The sequence below is a fragment of the Triticum dicoccoides genome, chromosome 2A (assembly GCF_002162155.2).
Source record: "Triticum dicoccoides isolate Atlit2015 ecotype Zavitan chromosome 2A, WEW_v2.0, whole genome shotgun sequence".
NCBI lineage: Eukaryota > Viridiplantae > Streptophyta > Magnoliopsida > Poales > Poaceae > Triticum > Triticum dicoccoides.
In genome coordinates, this window is record NC_041382.1 from 398,937,530 (window position 1) to 398,958,133 (window position 20,604).

General features: G+C 45.1%; 1 long non-coding RNA gene across 3 annotated transcripts; it reads left to right on the forward strand.

Annotated features, from left to right (window-relative positions):
- Positions 1 to 6,971: 6,971 nt before the first annotated feature.
- Positions 6,972 to 9,570, forward strand: LOC119354687. 3 transcript variants are annotated; one of them, XR_005171177.1, is made up of 3 exons: positions 6,972 to 8,531; positions 8,902 to 8,957; positions 9,399 to 9,570. It is a non-coding gene; the product is annotated as an uncharacterized LOC119354687 (long non-coding RNA). The 3 variants fall into 3 exon arrangements; XR_005171178.1 differs by lacking the exon at positions 9,399 to 9,570 and having other exon boundaries at positions 6,972 to 8,339; positions 8,451 to 8,531; positions 8,902 to 9,281; XR_005171176.1 differs by lacking the exon at positions 9,399 to 9,570 and having other exon boundaries at positions 6,973 to 8,531; positions 8,902 to 9,281.
- The last annotated feature ends 11,034 nt before the right edge of the window (positions 9,571 to 20,604 follow it).

Here is a 20,604-nt window from a genome sequence, read left to right on the forward strand (position 1 = left end):
AGCTTCTGAGGCATGGGATATCGTGCTCTCGCGTCCCGCAACACCGTGCTGACAGAATACACTGGGTGCTTGACGAGGGCTGGCGCGTTGGTGAGGCTCGTGTCTTGCAAAAGTTGGGGCGTCTCCTGAGGTGGTGGAACTCCCGACTCCTGATCGCTTGCGGGAATCTCGGCGACGTCGTCCTGCCGAGCTTGGTCTTCTGTTGATGCTGCTACGGCTCTTGCTGCGCCTTCTTGATCTTGCATCATCCCGGCTGGCGGCGTAGCTTGGCGCGACGCGTCCTTGGCTTGGTGCTCTTCCCAAACCGCCACCAGCGCCGCGCTGGCGGAGTACGGGGTGGCGGCAAGATAGAGTACTAGAGGCTCAAGAGGTCGTGGTGCCACCATCACCGGCGGGCTGGTCAGGTATCTCTTGAGGTCTTGAAAAGCTCGGTCGGCCTCCGGGGTCCACTCAAATGGGCCCTTCTCCTTCATCAACTTGAAGAAGGGTAGGGCACGCTCTCCCAGCTAGGAGATAAAGCGTCCCAACGCAGTTACCCGACCAACCAGCTTCTGCCTTTCCTTAAGGGTCTGCGGTGGGCTCATGTCTTCAATGGCCTTGATCTTCTCCGGGTTTGCCTCGATCCCTCTGTGGGACACGAGAAATCCCAGCAGCTTGCCGGAAGGGACATCGAACACGCACTTCTCTGGGTTAAGTCGCAAGTTCACCTGGCGCAGGCTCGCGAAGGACTCCTCCAGATCTTGGATCAAGGTTCTTGCCTCCTGAGACTTCACCATAATGTCGTCGACGTAGGCCTCCGTGTTTCTCCCGAGCTGCCACCCTAAGGCGATGTGCATCAACCGCTGAAAGGTCGCGCCCGCGTTGCGTAGTACGAAGGGCATGCAGGTGTAGCAGTACACCCCACACGGGGTCAGGAAGGCTGTCTTCTCTACATCTTCTACCGCCATCTTGATTTGGTGATACCCTGAAAACGCATCCGGGAAGCACAATAGGTCGCACTCGGCGGTGGAGTCGACGATCTGGTCGATGCGCGGAAGCGGGAACGGATCTTGGGGGCAGGCCTTGTTGAGGTTGGTGAAGTCGACGCACATTCGCTCCTTCCCGCCCTTCTTCGGCACAACGACGAGGTTTGCCAGCCACTCGGGGTACCGAACCTCGCGAATGGCACCCGCCGCCTCTAACTTGCGGGTTTCTTGGACGATGAAGGCCTGCTTCTCCGTGGACTGTCGTCTCGCCCGCTGCTTCACAGGGCCTACATTAGGGCACACCCTTTAAGTGATGCTGAATCTCCTCTCTCGGGACCCCCACCAGCTGATTGGGTTCCCATGCAAATATCTCCTTGTTTGCGCGCAAGAACTTCACCAATGCTTCCTCTTGGCTTGGGTCGAGGCCGGCACCTATGGTAAAGGTGGCTCCTGAGGTCTCGTCCTCATCGACCGGCACTTGCTTGGTTTCCGCCTTGTCTTGGGTGAACAACTGCTTCTTCTTGGTTGGTGCGGCTCCCTTGGCCTCGGGGGTGCTCGCACCGGCGGGCTGCACTGCTGTGGCGGTCTTGAGGGCGAGTTTGAGCGCCATCAAGGCCTCCTTGGCGTCCCCCTTGACGGTGAGGACGCCTTTGCTTCCAGGCATCTTCATGAGGTTGTAGGTCGGACGGGTCGCTGCCATGAACTGGGCTAGAGCTGGGTACCGGAGGATGGCGTTGTACGGGAGGCCGATGCGGGCGATGTCGAAGTCGATCAGCTCGGTACGGTAGTTATCGCACGTGCCGAAGGTGACGGGGAGGCGAATCTGCCCTAGGGAGTGGGTCACACCGCCGCCAACTCCTGAGGGGTACGTGAAGAAGGCTGAAGTCCTCCACGGAGAGCATGTTGAGGCCGACGCCGCCGTCGATGAGGGTCTTGGTAATGGCCACGTTGCAAATAGTGGGCATGCAGAGCATCGAGAGCATACCCGAGCTGGCGGTGGTGATGGGGTGGTCTTCCGAATCGAAGGTGAGGTCAGCCTCGGGCGCGGCCCAGCCCGGTAGAGCCCCCGAGCGCTTGGAAGCGGCACCAATCTGGCAGAGGAACGGCTTGATGTGGCGATCTGAAGGCGGTGCTTGAGAGCCACCTAGCAGTGCCGCGACCGCGTGGTGCGCCGGTGCCGCATAGCGCGCAGTGAAGAGACCGCACAGCTCCTCCCAAGATGCCACTGTGGATCCTGGGAGGTTGAGCAGCCAGGTGCGCGGCTCGCCGGCGAGGGCCATGGGAAGGCAGTTGGCCATGACCTTGTCGTCGCCCCCAGCCTCAAGGACGGGTCCTCCGCGCCATCGTAGTGCGGCAGTATCTCCAGCTTGAACTTGAGCGGCCATCGCACCTGCCGCAAGGCGGGGGCCAGGGCTCGGAGCCCCCTGGCCCCGTCATCAGTGCCTGCCATCAGAGCTGGGAGCAAGACGCTTGCCATCGCACCAATCGTTCTAAGGAAAAGTCTACCACGAATAATAGGGCAAGAAAGATTGTAATCTATATCAAGAACGATAAAATCTACGGGCACCAAATTTCTGTTTGCAACAATAAGAACATCATTGATCCTTCCCATAGGCTTTTTAATGGTGGAATCCGCAAGGTGCAAATTTAAAGAGCAATCATCAAGATCATGGAAACCTAGAATATCACATAAAGTTTTCGTAATCGTGGAAACACTAGCACCCAAATCACACAAAGCAAAACACTCATAACCCTTAATTCTAATCTTTATAGTAGGTTCCCACTCATCATTAAGTTTTCTAGGTATATAAACTTCCAAATTAAGTTTTTCATCATAAGATTGCATCAAGGCATCAACAATATGTTTGGTAAAAGCTTTATTTTGACTATAAGCATGAGGAGAATTAACAACGGATTGCAACAAGGAAATACAACTTTTTAAAGAGCAATTATCATAATCAAATTCCTTGAAATCCGAGATAGTGTGTTCAATATTATTAGAAGTTGAGGATTCTCCAATCTCTCTTTTACCAAATTTAGCATCAAGATCTAAAGACTCCGAATTTTTGGGACGCCTTCTAGCAAAGTTGATTCATCATCAGTCCCATAATCATCAAAATTCATATTGCAAAACATAGATCTAATCGGAGACGCATCAATAACTTTAAGATCCTCATCATTATTTTCATGTAATTTTTCTAGTTTAGCGGCCATCTTATTGACTAAGGTGGCTTGCTTGTCAGAAATTTTGGCTATAGCATTTTCAAGCCGGGTAATTTGAGCGTTAACACCATAAAATTCTTTATTCATGTCATCAAGCTCTTTGTTCATAAACCCTAAAAAACTTTTTTGTTCCTTAAGTTCTTTCCTAAAGAAATTATTATGCTCAAACTGCAAATTCATAAAGCTTCTAATTATTGATTCAATCTCATCCATCCTTTTGAGAAGGTGGTCAGGACCCTTAGGCGAAGCCATAAGGTCAAACAAGCACACAAGCACACAAAAGAAGGCAAGCGAAGAAGAGAGGAGGAGATTGGGAAAGACAGGGCAAATAAAACGGCAAGGGTGAAGTGGGGGAGAGGAAAACGAGAGGCAAATGGCAAATAATGTAAATGCGAGGGAGATGGATTTGTGATGGGTACTTGGTATGTCTTGACTTGAGCGAAGACCTCCCAGGCAACGGCGCCAGAAATCCTTCTTGCAACGTCTTGAGCTTGCGTTGGTTTTCCTCAAAGAGGAGAGGGTGATGCAGCAAGTGTAGCGTAAGTATTTCCCTCAGTTTTGAGAACCAAGGTATCAATCCAGTAGGAGGCTCCTAAAAAGTCCCACGCACCTACACAAACAAACTGAGAACTCTCAACCAACGCAATAAAGGGGTTGTCAATCCCTTCACGGCCACTTGCGAAAGTGAGATGTAATAAAGATAGTAAGATAATATAAATATATTTTTGGTATTTTATAATATAGATGCAAAAAGTAAAGATGCAAATAAAAGTAGATTGAAATCAAATATGATAAGAGATAGACCCGGGGGCCATAGGTTTCACTAGTGGCTTCTCTCAAGATAGCATAAGTATTACCGTGGGTGAACAAATTAGGTCGAGCAATTCATAGAAAAGCGCATAGTTATGAGATTATCTAGGCATGATCATGTATATAGGCATCACGTCCATAACAAGTAGAATGACTCCTGCATGCATCTACTACTATTACTCCACGCATCGACCGACTCCTGCCTGCATCTAGAGTATTAAGTTCATAAGAACAGAGTAACGCATTAAGCAAGATGACATGATGTAGAGGGATAAACTCATGCAATATGATATAAACCCCATCTTATTATCCTCGATGGCAACAATACAATACGTGCCTTGCAACCCTTTCTATCACTGGGTAAGGACACCGCAAGATTGAACCCAAAGCTAAACACTTATCCCATGGCAAGAAAGACCAATCTAGTTGGCCAAACCAAACTAATAATTCGAAGAGACTTGCAAAGATAACTCAATCATACATAAAAGAATTCAGAGAAGATTCAAATATTATTCATAGATAAACTTGATCATAAACCCACAATTCATCGGATCTCGACAAACACACCGCAAAAAGAGTTTACATCGAATAGATCTCCACAAGAGAGGGGGAGAACATTGTATTGAGATCCAAAAAGAGAGAAGAAGCCATCTAGCTAATAACTATGGACCAGTAGGTCTGTGGTAAACTACTCACAACTCATCGGAGGGGCAAGGATGTTGATGTAGAAGCCCTCCATGGTCGATTCCCCCTCCGGCAGAGTGCCAGCGAAGGCTCCAAGATGGGATCTCGCGGATACAGAAGGTTACGACGGTGGAAATTGTGTTTCATGGTGCCCCTGGATGTTTTCGGGGTACGTAGGTATATATAGGAGGAGGAAGTACGTCGGTGGCCGCCCGAGGGGCCCACGAGACAGCGGGGCGCGCCCTATAGGGGGGGACGCGGCCCCCTATCTCGTGGGGTCCTCGAGAGCTTCTTGACTTGCACTCCAAGCTCTCTGGATCACGTTCGTTCCAAAAATCATGCTCCCGAAGGTTTCATTCCGTTTGGACTCCGTTTGATATTCCTTTTCTTCGAAATACTGAAATAGGCAAAAAAACAGCAATATGGGCTGGGCCTCCGGTTAGTAGGTTAGTCCCAAAAATGATATAAATGTGTAAAATAAGCCCATAAACATCCAAAAGGGGTAATATAATAGCATGGAACAATCAAAAATTATAGATACATTGGAGACGTATTAGTACCAGATAGAGCATTCGCTCCTTCAAAATGTATTCAATAAACTGGAAGAGAAATGCATCATGTTACAGGTCTAGCCAAGTACAGTTGAAAGCAAACTTGATATAGCTTTGTAAAGTTGAAAGTATAAAACTTCACACAAGGTAAAGCAAGTCAAATCAGAGGGGAAAGGAGGGCAGCAACATGCACCTGGGGCAAGAAGGGGCACAATCTCGTGTTGTGGCTTTCTGAAATAGAGAACACTTTTATATCAACTAAAACAGGTTCAGGAGATGAACAATCTGATACAGCAGCTCAAATGCATTAATAACTTCCCTTCGGCCTTGCAGACAACACTGCAAGAAGAGGCTTCGTAACTCAACCACATCATCTATACAAAGGGCAAAAAGAAAAGGAAAGTGAATTGTGTGTACGCGTACACTGGAAGACACTGCAGACCAGTTCCTAATGCTTCTCTGGGTCTTACAACCATCGGTTAATCCGTGAGCAGGAGAACGGAGAAAAACAAAGTGCAGATCTTAGTCTCTAAGGCATTTCATCAATCATGTAAAGATCTAAAGATGAAGCGGTTCTGGATTTGGGTTGGGAAATTGGCCGAGCAATTATGACCAGGCTGCACCAATAAGTCCTTGCCAACATGTAAATTATCCAGTCAATACAAATGGTATACCTTCGTAAATAATCTGTCCTATTTAAACAAAGTGATATGGCAAGGTAAAGTGAGATGGCAAGGTCTTCAGAAACATCCAGCCGACAGTCTCAAATTGGAGGCTTGAATTAACAAAGGATCTTCAACTACTTCAACACAAGATCAAAGACAAGCATTCCACCTCGTTCAAGCAGGCTGTCAGATCAATTTTTAAATGGTTGTCATGTTGCCCAGAACTGAAGTTGGATAAGGGCTCTGCCCCATTAGCTTAGATCTTTTTTCTTTTGTTTCTATGTTCTCCTTTCCCTTTGTAACATACTATTTTTTAATGAAAATATACCATAGAACTATTGTTCTACGGTTTGCTGTTCAAAAAAGGTGAAATTACCTAAAGGATCGCATGTCCATCTTCTTCAGTCCTATTCACACTGAGCGGAAATAACGGAAAACTCACAAACATGACAAAAAATAGATCTTCTTCAGTCCTATTCATATGGTTCATATGTACCAATGCATGGTTTTTGTATATAAATAGAAAATTTGAAGGCACATGTTCCAGTTTTCTTTATTTACTGGAACACCATAGAGATCGCATGCCTATACTTTGTCGTGCAAGATTCTGCAAATTAATAGCTAGAGCGACATTTCACTACAACTATCAGTGGATAATGTATTTGACTAAAGTAGTACTATTATAGTGTCTCTATTGTATCTCAAGAATTAACTGGATGTTTGTACAACAAAATACTATTCATGAGCAATTGTCACATGCAATTTAGATACATTATAACCGAGCACTTTCCCTGCCCTCTCAAGCCATTAGCATTTCTATACGTTGGATCGTCACTTCTAGAATTTTTTGGCCATCCGATCTGCCCTAAATCCCACCTAAATCGCGCGCGTACAGGCTGCGCTTGCCTCTCGGGCCGCTGCTCCGGTGGCCTTTTTGGCCATCTGACATTCAATTGGGCCTACTGGCTTAATGGGCCTGTAGAAGGATCCTGTCGAACGTGAAACCCTAAAACATCGCGTCATGACGCCTCACGACCACCATGGGGTCTCGGATTGCAACGGCGACTGCGTTGGATTTACACCGACACAACGGACAGCGCCTCCCTGGTCCGTTCGGTCGCAAGGATGTCGTTCCGTTGCACGGACGGCAAGCGATGCAACCGGATGGGCACGGAAGCGAGCGGCAACATGGAGCAGTAACAGATCGTGGCTGCGGGCGACGGGGCCAACACGCCGTCGTCCTGTCTTCCGTGAGTGGATCCAGCGTGTGGAACCAGCGGACGCGCGATGCGGGCGCTCGATCCTCGGGATGCGGCGTGGAGTCTCCGGCGCTCTCGCTGCTCCCGGCCGCACTAGCGCCTCCGCGCGGGATGCGACGGAGTCTCCGGCGCTCTCCCTGCTCGCTGCTCTGTCGCTTCGCCCATCATGCAGCTGCCCCGCGCTCCACTCCCTCCAACAGCGCATAGCACTGCCCTCTCCTAGAAACGCTCTGCCACCTCCTTGCCTACCCTCCTCCATTGGCCATCCACGTCTTGGCCACAAGCGCCCTGCCCTGCCGTTTTCCTGGCCTGTCCACACACCTAAGCCCTTCCACGCTTCACGCCCACGGTGCCGGAGACACGCTAACCTGGTATGTGTACGATAGCGGCATACACAATTCTGAATTTTTTGTAATTTACAATATTCAGGTTTGTTCATCTTGTATAATTGTTCCCATGTTCAATACCAATGTCTGCTATTTTCTACGGTGTACACATTTTGCTCTCGGTTCTAAGCTATCCAAGGCAATGGACTTTTTCCGGCCATGTTTCAGAAAGAAGGTACATATAATTGCAAATCTTACTACACAGTGCAAACGAGTGTATTGGAGCAAGGTCTTAGATATGGAGTAAGCAGATTCCTGAAATAATGAGTTTTCTGAACCATGAAAATTTACGAACACAAATCGGTCTTCTTCCTCTTTTCCTTTCCCCGCAGCAGGCGGTGGTAGAGATTGGCATTTGCCGGTGGCGACAACGAGGAGGAGGCAACTTCAATGATGACGTATGGTGGCTGCGGCGGCGGTGTGTGTGAGGGGAATGAGGCCACGACGACGGATCCAACATGATAAGTTCCTTCTCAGCCCCTCCCTTGTTTGCTAGCACCACCGCACCCTTCTCCTCTTGTAGGTTCCCCTTGCTTCTATAGGTCAACTGGTTTTCTCTGGTCCTGTTGATTGATTTGGTTAGCTTTAGCTAGCTCTGTTCATGCCATTAATACTGAGTGAGACTCTTACCAGTGGTGATATGTTTATTTGATTTAGCAGGGCCTGGTGATGATGGCCTTCTTCAGGATGCGTGAACCTCTGATGTTGATGGTCAAGAAGGCAACGACCACATGACAACAATGCAAACAAGTGAACCAGAGGCTCCTATTGCGGACGCTACAAGAATGTTTTTTTAGTAAATCTGAAACAGCCATTTACGCATTATTAGCTATTCATATTTTCTATTATCTATTATATTTTTAGTTGTGTGAGTGCTCATTGGCTGCTTTCCCACTATATACTGTAGGAGGGTGATAATGCAAGTACATCCTTGTGATAGCTAATTAGGCATAAACCCATGTCCATGCAATACAAATTGTTTGCTTTGGTAAGACCCTGGTACTATTTACAAGTACAAAATTAAGCTTGACTTTGTTTCTGTTCTTCCCAGTGCTATCATTTATCAACTGTTTAAATCATTCAAAAGAAGGCAAAAATCATTGGTCTAGAAGGAATCAGAATTAATAGAATATACATGGTTCATGAATCATGATAAGAGGGAATTATTGATCAGACATGGCTCCTGTTACTGTTAGTTTTGAGCAACAACTGAAAAAAAAGGGATAGCTAAATGCAAATGCCAGTTCTGTCTAATTCCTTGTATTAGCACGACGTTCCTTCTGTAATGAAAGAATTTATTTAATACTATATAAGTAAACTTTTATTCTAAATCATGTAATGTATCACATTGCTCTCAGTGCCAGCTTTTGGAGAGGAGACGGGCGTGGGTGATCTTAATGATTTTTGAGACATGGTAAATCCCAACCTATCTCTTGCCGTTGTCGTTCCTGATCTGGCAACCTCTTTAATTAAATCCCAACCCAATACTACTTGATTCGGTGGTTATTTGCTATTTATAATTAAATTCGGTCAACGTGGTCTCTCTCTTCTACATGGATTCCATTTCCCTTTTTTTCTAATGAATGAAAAGAAAAAGGGGGTAGCATAAAGAAAAGCTCCTGGACCAGAATTTTGTACTTTTTTCCTTCTTATGAAGTACATTGGAATGTCATTATTTGTTTTGTCAGTTGTGCTAGTGGAGACTTGAAAATATATGAATATATTTCTCCTCTCTTTCTTTAAGGTTGTCTGTTGCAGAATATGTGATAATGTAGGTTTGCATTCATGGAGCTATCTTATTTATTAGTGTACTTTAGACTGTTGTCAGTTTGTTGAATGGTGATAGCATTTTCAGTTACACAAGGAGCACTTCAGCCATGCAGATGCAGGACTGAGATGCTACTATTTTTCTGCCAGAACTATGCCATGTAACTAAGATACATTTTTTTGTCATTTTACTGAAAAATATATAACTGGTGTCGCTGATGTATTGTATAGTAGTGTTTTTGTCCCCTGTCTTCTCTTTAATACCAATGACATTTTTCAATCTGTCAGCTATATTTTGCATGCATCAAGTTTCAGTTGTTATTGATTAACTACTATATTCTCTGTTGCAAAATTTCTAGAACTTCCACAAACATTTATAGTCATGATCTGTTGGAGGAACTAGGATAGTCATTTCAGACCTTTTTAGCATTCTCTGTTGGTCCACAATATTCCACAATACACAAGCTATTATTATGGTACACTTCCAATGCCTCTCCTACTGTAGTTACTTCGTAGAATATCATTGCACAGCCAAATTTAGGTGCTTCTAGAGAAAGAGTACTCTGGCTTGATGCTTACATTCTCACTTATGTAAAGTTTTTCTATAGTGAGAATGTAAGCATGAAGCCAGAGTAACTATAGTTTTATTTGAATTCAGAACTATGTATTTCGTCCCAAATCTGCCAGGAAATTGTCTCCCGTAACACCTATTTAATATTGCTTCTTGGTAAATTTAATCCTAAGGATAAATGAAGATAAATTCATATGGATAAATGGGCGAGACAACATGCGACATGAAGGTTTGTGTTGGGGTCCATGTGCAATACAAACAAATAAGTCCAAGAACAAGGCCAATGGAGACGTGATGGAACTTATAGTCTGCACTCTCTCATTTTGAAATAAACAAGAACTCTATGTTTTACATAAATTTCTAACCCTATCATACTACATTCAAAATGGACGGGTGCGGCACCGCGCGCCGTCAATGATCTAGTTATTATTACATCCAGTCCTTCATCCAGCGCAGCAAGATGGATCCATATCCATAATTGGCATTCTAATGAACTGCGGTTTCTTTCAAAAAATTAGTCTGAGAATTGGACAAATATGCTTCTGTGTACAACAGAAAGAGTCAGCGCAGGGGGCATCGAGTTACCACGACCTCCAAAACAGGTATAACAATCGAAAGAAGCAGACAAATCCTGCTCACACACATACATGAAATATAAGCAGCACGAGAAAGAACAACACACAACGCCCGACCATATCCGGAACATTTAAACGATCAGCACGACATACAGATATTTAAAAGATCACCAAGGCAGATAGCATGACACAGAAGATACTGAAAGTAAAATACGCGCAAATGTAGTAGAAAGGAAAGAAGAAAACCTTGACGAGTCGAACGACGCAGCGACAGAAGAGATCGTACAACCTGCGAAATACACACAAAAAACGGTCAGAGCACAACGACACACAGGCATGCAATGAACACTTGCCGGTCACAGAAGCAACATAACGGCCTATTTACCCGAGGCAGCAAGCAGAAGCACGTTGGGTAAGAGCAGGACGGACGAGAAGAAGAAGCGCCAGCGACAGGAGAAGTAGGCTGAACAGTAGAACATGCGTTAGCACACATGCATTTCATCAAACATTCTATAGGCAAGCACAAGAGGAGTGGACTAACCTCAATGAGAAGGAGAGACGGACCCAAGGCTCGACGCAAGCGACAACAGGAAACCGTACCAAACTGCGCATGAACGACAGAAAGGCGAACATGCAAAATTAGCACGACGAATCCAAAGCAGCGGCGAAGAACGTGCGAACCAGAGAAGGACAAATCTCAACCAGCGGCAACCATCGAGCAGAGGAGGCCCATGGGAACAGAGCATGGGGCTACCGCATCTCAGCCACCATGCGGCACGGCGAGGCAAAATATCCCAATCCATCTCTCCTTTCCTGTCATAGTTTCATTCATCTTCTAGATGACTAACATGATTAGCACATCAACCAAGAAAATAAGAGGAATGATGAACATCACATGGAAAAAACAAGAACGATGAAAATCACCTCAACAGGAGACGAGGTAGATCGATTGGGCTATTTGTCCACGGCCGCCAGCGGCGTGGTCGGAGGGCGGTTCTTCTCCTCTTCCATCTCGTTCTCTTCCCAGCCGGCGGCGGCGGCCCAGAGATCTTTGTCGACCACGCGCAGGGCGTGGCACAACTCGTCCTGGCGGGAGGCGGCGGCGCCGAGGCCGCCGTCGGCCGCCTAGACGAGGCCCTCGGCTCGGTCGCAGGACTCACTGAAGGTGTGGAGGCAGCGGTTGAGGTCCGTGAGTGCCACCATGCACCCAGGCTTGCGGACGGCAGTGGTCGCGGCGTCGACCAGTGCGTCATAGGCGCCAGTCCATCTCTCTCCAACTGCAGATGGAGGTGAGGCACACACGATGCATCGGTCAGCCAGGCCCCACAAGCACATGCATCGGGCAGCTGCAGTCTATCCTCTCTCTCTCTCCAAAGTCCAAATGCAGGCGAGAGGCAACACCGCGCACGGGAAAGGCGTACACGCGCACTAAAGAGGAGTAGCAGCCGACGTGCGGGACCAGATCAGTGGCGGCCCACCCGTCATCGTGCTAGTACAAACGCGTGCGCATAATCCGGGTGCACATGCGTCAATCCATGCCTCTGAAGTTGACGCAGGACACAGTAACTCACGACGCGGGAAGCGCTTTAGGAGCGCCGCGCGAGGAGCCGCTGACCGAGGTAAACAGGAAATACGTGTACACGAGAAAAACACACCACGAAGCTGACGCACGGGACCATGCGGTAGGTAGGCCCACCTACAGCCGCAGCACCAGCTAGCGAGCGGAAACGCGGGGAGCAGCGCATAACCCGTGCCCGCACAACACCCACGACGCGGGTCTCACGTGCACGCGGCGCGACAGGACAGGCTGCCCCGCGCACCCAACAAACTCGCACCCAGCCAATTCGATCCAGCCCGAGCCCACAGGTCACACACTGTCCAGATCTCACCACGGGGTTAAAACAGCAGAAGTCAATTCCCAGCAAAGATCCGACGGGCAGGAGGCAAAAAAAGACTTCGTTGACCAGGATCGAATGGCCATCAAAGAAAGCGATCGGGGGAGCTTTCTGGGAGTGAGATGTTTTGTTTTAAATTCGCAATATTTAGATTGCTTAATCATATTCTTGCATGTTCTTCAGTTGCTTGCAGCAATAGACCTTCATGGTCAGGCTGACCGTGCTTCCGGCATCGTCAGTAACCTCAGGAGATTGGTTTAGCGATTGCTAAGGCGCAATGTCGTGCACGTTTGTAGTCGGATCGTCAAAGTCGTCTCCACCAAATCGATAGTTATATCTCATCGAAAGATCGGACACCCCCGCCTCTATCAAGTGGTATCAGATTTCCAGGTTGCTCGGTGAGATTTTATAGTTTTTCGTACTTTAGATCGAGTCTGTTCTTCATACCTATAGTCCACGAAAAAGCCACAAAAAATTTGGGTTAGTTCATCATATCCGAACCAATTTTAGCCTTTGCATAATCTTTTTAGGGTTTTTCTTTGTTGAATTTGCAGTTGCATCGTCGTGTCTAGTTGCTGGTCTTAGCATCTAGTCCTTTAGAGTTTCGAGTTCTGTCATAGTTTGTCGCGCCGCCGCCGCACCATCTTCATCGATGTTGCCATATTCCACCACGGTGCCATATACCACCACCGCCGCCATATCCCACCAACGCTGGCATATACCACCACCGCTGCCATATCCCACCAACGCTGCCATATACCACCGATCCATATCTATATACCACCATCACTATCATATACCACCACCGCTGCCATATCCTACCACCATATATCCACCACCAATCCGAGTTCTTTTCGTATTAGGTTTGTTTTCGAGATCCATCTAATTTTCGATTCGTGTTTCCTTGCCTGAGTAGGTTTCGAAAAAGAAAGTCTGGAGACCCCCGGGCAGTTTTTAGGCCAAAATTTCGGCGACCGAAAATATTTTTTCCCTATCCTATTTTTAGGTCCCAGGGAGTGTTTTGAGACAGTCGCCATCATAGTGATTTTTCGTCGCACTTTTTCGTCGTCGCTGGACTCATACCCACCATCCTCAATAGCAATCATCACACGCTGAGATTTGCATTCTCGCGCATAATGACCTCGTCCCTTACAACGACGACAAAAAATATCACTTGTGTGCCTTGTTGATGCCATGGAAGAAGAAGAGCTCTGTGTAGGCCCGGTAGGTGCGCTCTTGGCAGATAGTGGTGGTTGTGCCTGCTTTCTTGTATCACGGCTGGAGGTGGCACCTGATGGCGGTGCTGGTGTAGTGGAAGTACAAGATGCACGCGGTGTCCATGAGGAAGGTCGACCTGCAGAAAAGTTAGTGCGCACCATTGCTTGTCGATCCTGCACTTCACGTTCAGCTTTACAAGCAAGATGAAATAAACGAGTGATATTAGTATACTCCTTGTACTCTAGAATGGTCTGAATCTCTCTATTTAATCCACCCATAAAACATGCAAGTATAGCTTCATTCTCCTCAACAATACCACATCTAATCATGCCAGTTTGTAGTTCCTGATAATATTCTTCTACAGAATTTTTTCCTTGTCTTAAACGCTGCAATTTTTGAAGCAATTCACGTTGATAATATGGTGGAACCCAACGAGTACGCATAGCAGTTTTCAAAGCAGCCCAAGTAGTTGTAATAGGATATAATCTACAATGTTCAGACCACCATACACATGCAAAACTAGTGAAAGCACAAACAGCAGCAGGAACCCGTCTCTCCTCAGGATATTGTAAACATGTAAAATGTTGTTCAGTTTCTAAATCCCAACTAAGATATATATCAGGAACATATCTACCCTCAAATGGTGGAATATTCAATTTCAGTTTAGGAATATGGTAATTATCTCGTACCTGAGGTGGTGGTGCAGGCCTACCATTGCGAATATACACCTGAGGTCGACCAGCTGGTGGTGGTGCTGGTGGCTGCACGTAGTTCTGATTTTGATCAACCTCATCCTCGTAATAGTCCTCCACCTCTACAGTAGCAGCAGGAGCTACAGAAGCACCAATAGCAGTAGCAGCGGCACCAGAATTTTGTCCTGTCTCAGTAGGAACACGCTATGCTCACCCTACTGTATCGTGGCATAGAGCTGGTTGTGGGAGACGTTTGAGTAATTCATCAAACTTGGCGTCCAACTTGGTGTCAATTGTTCTCAATGTCATCCATCTTCTCCATTGGTTCAACAACAGTGGCAAGGTTAAGATAACACATACTGTTCGTGTGTATTTTAGTATCTCTACATATGTTGATTATGTTGATTATGATGTGGTACCTATGCAAGCATGTTCCTTATTACTTGGTCGACCATGGCAATTTGATAAAAATTCTGTACACCATGGTAGAAACAATCAGTATACTCTTGTTCATAAGGATAAAAATATTACTTTGCTTCCTATGACTCCTGATTCCATTTTGAAAGATGATATTAATAGAGCTAGTGAAGCAAAACAAGAGAAAAATAAGAGTGAAAATTAGATTGTGGCAAAAGAATTTGAGAAACAAATGAAGCCTAATAATAAACCATCTAGTATTGCTTCTGAAATTAAATTGAAAAGTGCATGTTTGTTTGCCACCAAATCTGATATTGATGAGCTAGATTTCAGCAAATCTGTTTGCTATGCTTTTGTGTGCAAAGAGGCATTATTTTCATTCGAGGACGTGCCTTCCTCTTTGCCTCCTACTGTAACTAACATTTTGCAGGAGTTCGTTGACGTCTTTCCACAAGACATGTCATCGAGATTACCTCCCATTCGAGGGATTGAGCATCAGATTGACTTAATTCCCGGTGCATCATTACCCAACTGTGCACCATACCGTACCAATCCAGAGGAGACGAAGGAGATTATGCGTCAAGTACATGAGCTGCTCGACAAAGGTTATATATGTGAATCCCTTAGTCCTTGTGCCGTTCCTATCATTTTAGTGCCGAAAAAGGATGGTACTTTGCGTATGTGCGTAGATTGTAGAGGCATTAATAATATTACTATTCGTTATCGTCATCCTATTCCTAGGCTAGATGATATGCTTGATGAATTGAGTGGCTCTACAATATTCTCCAAAGTTGATTTGCGTAGTGGATACCATCAAATTTGTATGAAATTGGGAGATGAATGGAAAATAACATTTAAAACTAAGTTTGGATTATATGAGTGGTTAGTCATGCCTTTTGGGTTAACTAATGCACCTAGTACTTTCATGAGATTAATGAACGAAGTTTCACGTGCTTCCATTGGACGATTTGTGGTAGTTTACTTTGATGACATATTGATTTATAGCAGATCTTTGGAGGAACATTTGGAACATCTACGTGATGCATGTTTGTTTGGTAACCTTGGGAAGTGCACCTTTTGCATCGACCGAGTGTCTTTTCTTGGCTATGTTGTTACTCCACAGGGAATTGAAGTTGATAAAGCCAAGATTGAAGCTATTGAGAGTTGGCTGCCGCCCAAAACGGTCACACAAGTGAGGAGTTTTCTTGGCCTCGCTGGATTCCATAGGCGTTTTGTGAGAGATTTCAGCACCATTGCTGCACCTCTCAATGAGCTTACAAAGAAGGATGTTCCTTTTGTTTGGGGTACTGCATAGGAAGAAGCCTTCACGGTATTGAAAGATAAGTTGACACATGCTCCTTTACTCCAACTTCCTGATTTTAATAAGACTTTTGAACTTGAATGCGATGCTAGTGGAATTGGATTAGGAGGTGTGTTATTACAAGATGGCAAACCTATTGCATACTTTTCTGAAAAATTGAGTGGGCCTAGTCTGAATTATTCTACTTATGATAAAGAGTTATATGCTCTTGTTTGGACTTTAGAAACATGGAAACATTATTTATGGCCTAAAGAATTTGTTATACATTCTGATCACGAATCTTTGTAACATATTAAAAGTCAAGCTAAACTGAATCGTAGACATGCTAAATGGGTTGAATTCATTGAGACTTTCCCTTATGTCATTAAACACAACAAGGGTAAAGAAAATGTTATTGCTGATGCATTGTCTCGTTGCTATACTATGCTTTCACAACTTGACTTCAAAATATTTGGTTTGGAGACCATCAAAGATCAATATGTGCATGATGTTGATTTTAAAGATGTATTGTAGAATTGTAAAGAAGGACGAACATGGAACAAGTTCGTCATTAATGATGGATTTGTGTTCCGTGCTAACAAGCTATGCATTCCCGCTAGCTCCGTTTGTCTTTTGTTGTTGTAGGAGGCGCATGGAGGAGGATTAATGGGACACTTTGGCATGAAGAAGATGGAGGACGTACTTACTACACATTTCTTTTGGACAAAGATGAGACGGGATGTTGAGCGCTTTGTTGCTCGTTGCACTACATGTCAAAAAGCTAAGTCACGACTCAATCCTCATGGTTTATATATGCCTTTTCCTGTACCTAGTGTTCCTTGGGAGGATATATCTATGGACTTTGTTTTAGGTTTACCTCAAACAAAGAAGGGGAGGGATAGCATATTTGTTGTCATGGATAGATTCTCAAAAATGGCACACTTTATACCATGTCATAAAAGTGATGTTGTTGTTAATGTTGCTGATTTGTTCTTTCGTGAAATTATTCGCTTGCATGGTGTACCAAATACTATTGTTTCAGATCATGATACTAAATTTCTTAGCCACTTTTGGAGATGTTTATGGGCTAAGTTGGGGACTAAACTGCTTTTTAGTACGACGTGTCACCCCCAAACTGATGGACAAACTGAAGTAGTCAATAGAACGTTGTCTACTATGCTTAGGGCTGTTTTGAAGAATAATAAGAAAATGTGGGAAGAATGCTTACCTCATATTGAATTTGCTTATAATCGTTCATTGCATTCTGCTACTAAGATGTGCCCTTTTGAAAGTTGTATGGTTTCCTACCTCGTGCACCTATTGATTTGTTGCCTCTTCCATCTTCGGAGAAGGTTAATTTTGATGCTAAACAACGTGCTAAATTGATTTAAAAAATGCATGAGTTAACTAAGGAAAACATTGAGCGTGTGAATGCTAAATATAAACTTGTTGGAGATAAGGGTAGAAAACATGTTGTGTTTGCACCTGCAGATCTTGTTTGGTTACATTTGCGTAAGGATAGATTTCCTAATTTGTGCAAATCAAAGCTAATGCCACGTGTTGATGGTCCTTTTAAGGTGTTAGAGAAAATAAATGATAATGCATATAAACTTGAGCTGCCTGCAGATTTTGGGGTTAGTCCCACTTTTAACATTGCAGATTTGAAGCCTTATTTGGGTGAGGAAGATGAGCTTCCGTCGAGGACGACTTCATTTCAAGAAGGGGAGGATGATGAGGACATCAATACCATTGTTACACCCACAACCCCTACTGCTATACATACTGGACCAATTACTAGAGCTCGCGCACGCCAATTAAATTATCAGGTACTTTCGTTTCTTGGTAATGATTCTAATGTTCATGAGAATATGATGCTGCCTAAATTGGATACATTTGTTTTGCTTACAAATGAAGGGCCTAGCTTGGAGAAGGATGAAGAACAAGCATGGATATGATGACATGCGCAAGGGGAACAAACAGAGTTACAAGTGATGATTTCAAGATGTTGAAGCCACCATAATGCATGCATGAAGCCTCGGACGAAATATACAAGATGCTACTTCATAACTTTCGTCCAGAGGCTATTCTAGGTGCCGCGTCACCTTATTATTGGGCCAGGCCCATGTAATTTCGAAATACTTGAGTATTGGCTGTTTTTAGAGTCCATATGTGTGGGGAAACAAGAGATAGGGTTGATTTCAGACCCCTTCCCCAAGGGCCACGAAATTCCCCCCTCTTCCTCCATATATACAGCCCTTAGGGCGTCGTTTAGACTTTGGGTTTTATTTAGTTAAAAGTTAGCCATCGCTGCAACTTCGTGTACTTCGTTTGTGTCCAATGACCAAACCAAGACCGCTTATGAAACCCCACTTTTATCAATACTTCATTCATATTCGCAATATTTAGATTGCTTAATCATATTCTTGCATGTTCTTCGGTTGCTTGCAGGAATAGACCTTCATGGTCAGGCTGACCGTGCTTCCGGCATCGTCAGTAACCTCAGGAGATTGGTTTAGCGATTGCTAAGGCGCAACGTCGTGCACGTTTGTAGTCGGATCGTCAAAGTCGTCTCCACCAAATCGATAGTTATATCTCATCGAAAGATTGGACACCCCCGCCTCTATCACCGCACCCCTCTCCATCGTGGGACGTGGCCTCGTCCGCGCCTCCTGGCCCAACCTCCCGCACCGCTGGCCTGCCCGGCCTCCTCTTCCTCAACCGGGCCTTAGCCCATGGGTGAGCAGCCCCCTCCAGTTCCCCCCTCCTGTACACTATCGGGCCAGCCAGTTTCGGCCCGCTTCTGTCTTTTTCCAGATCTGCGATTTTAGGATTATCCCAGGTATTACAGTTTTGCAGAAAAACCCCTGGAGTTCATGCATTTAATAACTCACAAGTGGTGCATCATATGTAAATAACTTATATATGTAAAATGCTTAGGATTTCATCTAGTTTCACATTATGCCACTTTCATCCATGTTTACAATGTTTAAACTTGTTGTTTGTTTAACTTTGCTTAAATACCATGTTAAAATGATTCATTTCATAACTAAATAACCGTAGCTCCAATTTTAATAAACTTTATATGTAAATGGGGTGGGAAAATGCCTAGTTTAACTTGGTGCACTTACTTTGCATGTTTAACAACTCTAAAACTATGTAATAGGCAGAACAGTACCAAATTCGAAATATGGACATGAGGTTTTTCCGGAATTGTTGTTTGTTTTTTCCGGCCTCATTTAAACTTTCCTAAATAGTTAGTTTATTTATGTTTCACCTCTTGCCATGTTTAACAAATTTTAATATTGTTGTGTACCTAAACGTGAGTGAACTAAATACTTGCATGTGGTGTTTCGTCAATATGCAACTCGTTGCATATTGAGCTCCACTTAACTTGTAGTATTGTTTGTTGCACTTTGCCATGCTTTTAAACCGGTCATGCATCATACTTGTTTGCGCATCATGCCATGTTTATTCTTGTGTGTTTACCATGTTGTTTGCTTCTTTCTGGTTTGCTTCTCTCGTTAGCTTCGGTTTCATTTCAGAGTTGTGAGGATTCGTTCGACTACGTCCATTTGTCTTCTTCATGGACTCATCTTCTTCCTTGCGGGATCTCAGGCAAGATGACCATTACCCTCGATATCACTTCTATCTTTGCTTGCTAGTTGCTTCTTTCTATCGCTATGCTGCGCTACCTATCACTTCCTTACCATGCCTCCCATATTGCCATGTCAAGCATCTAACCCACCTTTCCTAGCAAACCGTTGTTTGGCTAAGTTACCGCTTTGCTCAGCCCCTCTTAGAGCGTTGTTAGTTGCAGGTGAAGTTGAAGATTACTCCATGTTGGAACATGTTTATGTTGGGATATCACAATATCTCTTATTTTAATTAATGCATCTATATACTTGGTAAAGGGTGGAAGGCTCGGCCTTATGCCTGGAGTTTTGTTCCACTCTTGCCACCTTAGTTTCCGTCATATCGGTGTTATGTTCCTTGATTTTGCGTTCCTTATGAGGTCAGGTTTATGGGAACCCCTTGACAGTTCGCTTTGAATAAAACTCCTCCAGCAAGGCCCAACGTTGGTTTTACATTTGCCTAACAACCTACTAACTTCCCCTTGGGTTTTCGCGAGCCCGAGGGTCATCTTTATTTTAACCCCCCCGGGCCAGTGCTTCTCTAAGTGTTGGTCCGAACCAGTAGACTGCGGGGCCACCTCGAGGAAACTTGAGAGTTGGTTCTACTCGTAGGATGTCTCATCCGGTGTGCCCTGAGAACGAGATATGTGCAGCTCCTATCGGGATTTGTCGGCACTGTCCGGCAGTCTTGCTGGTCTTGTTTTACCATTGTCGAAATGTCTTGTACCGGGATTCCGAGACTGATCGGGTCTTCCCGGGAGAAGGAATATCCTTCGCTGATCGTGAGAGCTTGTGATGGGCTAAGTTGGGACACTCCTACAGGGTATAAACTTTCGAAAGTCGTGCCCACGGTTATGTGGCAGATGGGAATTTGTTAATGTCCGATTGTAGAGAACTTGACACTTGACTTAATTAAAATGCATCAACCGTGTGTGTAGCCGTGATGGTCTCTTGTCGGCGGAGTCCGGGAAGTGAACACGATTTGGGTTATGTA